General features: G+C 37.2%; 1 protein-coding gene and 1 long non-coding RNA gene across 6 annotated transcripts in view; one reads left to right on the top strand and one right to left on the bottom strand.

The window, feature by feature from the left end:
• The window catches only part of GRIK1 (glutamate ionotropic receptor kainate type subunit 1), a 416,597-nt gene that overhangs the window by 45,347 nt on the left and 366,250 nt on the right, over positions 1-5,000 (bottom strand). The window lies entirely within an intron of this gene.
• LOC108518044 (uncharacterized) overlaps positions 1-5,000 on the top strand; it is a 69,999-nt gene that overhangs the window by 20,195 nt on the left and 44,804 nt on the right. The gene's annotated exons all lie outside the window — the stretch shown is intronic.

Here is a 5,000-nt window from a genome sequence, read left to right as displayed (position 1 = left end):
CTAGGTCCTGTGGGAGACACAAAAAAGAGGGTGACTTGCCTTCAAGGGGTTTGTATGGACAGATGGTTAGAAGGAATCTTAGTGGTGGTCTAGCGATTTTGTAATGCATCAAAGGGGTTGCAAACTGAATAAATTAGTAAACAAAATATAGAGTTGAATTTGGAGTGTATTCGATGCTTTTTGAATAGTCCATGGGGAAAAAAATCACAATCCTAAATGAAGAGACAAGGCTTACATTTGGAATTATCCTGGTCCAGGCCTAATGGTATATATTAGTATTAACTACATAGCACGCCTCCCTGGAGAATTTCAGATTCATAATTTCCTTTTGATTTGTTTTAAATTTGTTCTCAGAACTATGGCCTGTGGTCACTTAATCACCAACCCTGGTTCGGTAAGTGGTATGTTTTCTATAGCATTATTATAGCTCTACCTCCATGGTGGTGTGCTACAGGCAGTAAACGTTTCTGGAAAAACAACTAGTAGTGTGGGAAGTCAACTTTGAACAATTCACTCAACCTCTCTGGCCTCAATTTCCTTATTTGTGAAGAGGAGGAAATCCAGATATCTCTGAGGGTGTACTTAAAATAAAAATCTGTGGAACCAAATACATTTTTGGTTCTTACTCTATTTTTTAAGCATCTGTCTGGCCTATGTAACCCAAAGGAGGTCTCTGCCCTGTGGTTACTTTTGAGGGCTATCTTGCCAAGTGGTACTTATTTTTCCAAAAAGACATTAGCAGAAGCTCAATGAAGTGATCTGGAAATAATTTAAAATGCAGTAATTTTTAGCACTGGAAGATTTGCCATTTGTCATTGGGTCTTTTCAACGCAAGCAGGAGTGTTAGAGTAATGTTAAAACATCATTCTCCAGCCATAAAGTTTCAGCAGTAAACAATGGCAGGTTGCTGACACACTGGAGAGAACTGGGCTTAAGGTGAATACATTATCTATATGAAAAGCAGGGCATGCTGTGAATCCAGCACAAGGAACTGAGCAGACAATTCCTCTTCATGAAAAGCCATTTTCTAGACCTCCAGACACCTTCTGGAAAGTGTTCAGTGCCTCCTCACTGAGTCTTAGGGGGACTGGGATAACAGTCTCGTAGTTTATCCCAGCATAATGGAATCCGACTCATTACTGCAGCTTCTCCACAGCTGCAGGGTACACCATGCAGGTTCCTATGAACCTGATGAATATAGCTTTAATTGACAATGCCGTGCCAATACATTTTAATTAATGTTTCAACAATATAATTAAGTTTTGAATTTGCACACTCTTATAGCCATGGTAGTTTGCTGAGCTGAAGAAATGAATACCAATATTAATGAACCTATTAATTGAAACAGCATGCAGAGTAAAGATCCTGTTACTTAAACACTATCATTGTCACTTGTACAATAATTTAAAAATATTAATTGAAATAAATTAAGAGCCTAATGTATTCAAGAGAAGGGGTTTTATTTTTTCAAATAGACCATAAGACTTGGCAACCACCAACCCCTCAGTATTCTGACATTTCTCTCCCAGATATGCTCCCATCGATGAGCTCATCCCTTCCCTCTTTGGAATGCTGCTTTTAACTTTGTCTTGTTTCATACTTTGCACTTATAAGAGAGCAATTAATCTAATTTTGAGTGGCAAAAGAAAAGCTGTCTAAACAGCAATATGATTCTGCCTGCTCTGCAGAGATATTTTAGGTCTTTCTCTCTGGAATTCTGAGTGACTTGTGGAGCATGTGGTCTGGTGAATATTAAACAGTGACATGATGCTGTGCTGTAAGACACTGGCTTTCTATAAGGCAATAGACCTACCTGTTGCCTGGATGTAGACATTTCAGCTTGGAATTTCTAACACCTGCGTAAAGATAGCCAGTGTGACAGCAGTGTCAGCATTAGGAAGTCTGGTGAAAAGATTAGTATATGACCTACACCAAAGATAATCCGAAACAGCTATCCCCAAATGACTCTCAAGAAAGCAATACTGATCTTTACTAACATGATAGAGAAGGGAGCAAACGTGCTTAAACAAGTGCTTAAAACATGCTTAAAACCAAACTTTCATATAGAAGAGTAGCCTTATGTTGAAATGTGAAAGTTCACTTTAGGTTTATGTTTGTTTCTGCCCAGCTTACACTTGAATGGAAGATATAAAACAAGCTCACACTGAAGTTTTCTAATTAAGGGACTAATTTTTATGGCTGAGAATGCACAGTAGGCTGCATTGAGGAGAGAAAAATCCATTCATCTTTCAAGGGAGAATGCTCTATTGAATTTGTAATATAATGGTTGGTTTTGTATTATAACCATAGAATTTACTTTCAAGGGTTTTCTAGAATTTTTTTTGCCAAATGTCAGCTTTAAAATGTCCATTTTAAGAAGACATGCATAAATTATAAAATGTAAGCAGACATTCTATCTGGATATTTGATCTATTTAAATTGTTTATGATGGAATAATTTTTTAGTGTTAAATATTTTTCAAAAAGTGGAAACATTGCCAACCACAAAACCAAAACCCGAGGTACACACTTATTAAATGTCATAGTAATTAAATATTGTTTTCCTTAGTTTATCCTACCGATGTCTACATCTTTATACATTTAATTCAGTTCAACAAATGATTTTTAGGCATCTTTCTAGTGAGGGCATTTGCTTAAATGCAGTGATGAGGCTTTATTTTTCCCCTTTGAAAGTACGTAAGAGAATACAATTCATAACGTAAATTCCAAAGTCTCTCTAGAGCTATAGATAATCATGAGATTTACTGTATTTCATTTCCACTTCCCTAACTTGGAATGCAAACCACTAAGGTGATAACTGAGGGTACAGAGTGACGGAATTCATGGTCTCAAACTATGGTGGTAGGAAGTAAAGGTGAATTGGTACATCTGCTCAACCAGAATTTTGTTTTTGGGAATCAACTCTAAATATATATATTTGTGGCTTTATGAAGCAGAATTAGGGGAGGATTCTAAGGTGTAGAGAAGGCAAATGTAGTTGGAAGTAGAGTCTTCATGACAGTACACTTGTGCCCTGGAGGGAGTTCTTTTCTATATTTCATCACCACACTGTTTCCAAGTTTGCATTGGATGCATAACACCTCCACTTCTGAACCAAGACCAGGGCAAGAAGGCAGCGGAAGAGGAGATAAGAAGAATAAGCTAAATAAGGAAGGACTGGCTTATAAATGATACTCTTGGTGAGTAGAAATACCAAATGGATTGCATTGATGGTGGTAATGGGGATGCTGTTAACTTAATAGAAATCAAATGAGTGAGGTCCGAAAATATGGAGGTCCGGGTCACCAAGAGCTGTGGAAGAATAGACAAAATAAGGAGGGAAAAACTACTGAATGGTATGCCATTCTGACATACTCTGATGACTTAAATAAGGAAATTTAAGTGCACAGCTGGAGTCAAGTGTAAATGGGTACTTTCAGCCTATGTGCTTTGTGAGAACTTTCGGATGCTGCTGGCATTTCTTCTCCCACTGGCTTTGGTCAAGTCATGTAACAAACGATGTATTTGCTCATCAACATTGCCTTGCCTGTTCTACTCATTAACATCACTGCCTAGACAGAGCCTCAGACTGTGAAATATGGAAACTCACTTTTGCCCTGCAAAATGTGGAAACTACTGTTGCCCTGGGCTGCATGAATTGCTCTACCATTCCTAGTATCACCCCACAGGTATGGGCCTCCGGACAGAGGTATGCAACAACAAGTAAACACAAGATTACTTATTAGAAGGTGCTTCACCTTAGGATAGTCGTTTATTAAATGGCCATTCCAAGGCAGTATTAACTTCACTGAGGAGTCAGTAATGAAAAATACACCTCCAAAGGTAAACAATTTATTTTTTGAAAATTTTATATGCAAAGCAATATTTTCTTTGTTTCGAGCGTGGTTTCTCAACCTTGGTGCTATTGACAGTTTGGAGTGAATAGTTCTTTTGGGGGGTGTCTGTCCTGTACACTGTAAGGTGTTTGGTAGCATCCCTGGACTCCATCCGCTTGATACCAGTGGCACTCCCTACTCCCAGCCATGACAACTAAAAATATGTTTGTAGACATTTCCAAATGTTCCCTGGGGACCAAAATCCGTCCTAGTTGAGAACCACTGATTTAGAGTATTAAAAATACAAAAGGATACTATCACTATACATACTGTCAATATTTTATTTTCTGAAGTAAGGCATACTGAAAGAGAGCTTTGGTCAGTAAAAGTATAAAATCTGAGCTTTAATAATGGTACACTTTATAAGGCATAGAGAACTTCAAAACATTCATTTCATACTGAATGTATAAATACCCACATGTGAGAGCCCACATCGATTCAGTTTGAGTGTGTCTGCCTTGTGGATCTTTAAAACCTTCCCAGCTTGGATTATTTTCCCAAGCTTTCTTTATAATTACACCAGGGAAAGAGTTACCTGGCATTAATCAAAACCAGACAGTGGACAATGACAAAGAGCTAGCAGGAAGAAATATTTCTCTTAGAAATTCCTGGAGGGAAAACAAAAAATGATTAGGGAAAAGTGCACTGAGTTTTGTTGAAAGGTGAAAAGATTGAAAACAAGTAGGGACATACAAAAGCAATTATTTTTTACATGGTTTATCTAGGGATAGCAAATGTTTAAGCCAACAGAAAGACAAAATAGCTGTTTCAAATTTAGCATCAAAGGTAGTCAGAAAATATGATCTACTGAAAGGTATAAAAATCCTTTAAGGAACTGTGTAGAGCAAAATGGTTAAATACAGAGTGAAATCTCGAAAAGTAAAACCTGAACTGAATCATCTTAATGGTAGCACAAAGGTTTCACGCCTCCAGGCTCTGTATGTAAGCAACCTTTCCTTTCAGTATTATTTCTAGAATGCTCTTTAACTTTCTAATGCCTTTAAAATAAATTTAATAGAAGTTTTAAAGTATTTTTCTTCATTCCTAAGGATTTCACAATCTTTTTACTCCAGTGTTTTTTATTTGCTATGATAATTCTTTGCTA

This window comes from Rhinopithecus bieti, unplaced genomic scaffold, assembly GCF_001698545.2.
Source record: "Rhinopithecus bieti isolate Rb0 unplaced genomic scaffold, ASM169854v2 scaffold_1295, whole genome shotgun sequence".
In the NCBI taxonomy this organism is placed as follows: domain Eukaryota; kingdom Metazoa; phylum Chordata; class Mammalia; order Primates; family Cercopithecidae; genus Rhinopithecus; species Rhinopithecus bieti.
Note: the sequence above shows the minus strand (reverse complement) of the source record. Positions and strands in the feature narration are given on the sequence as shown.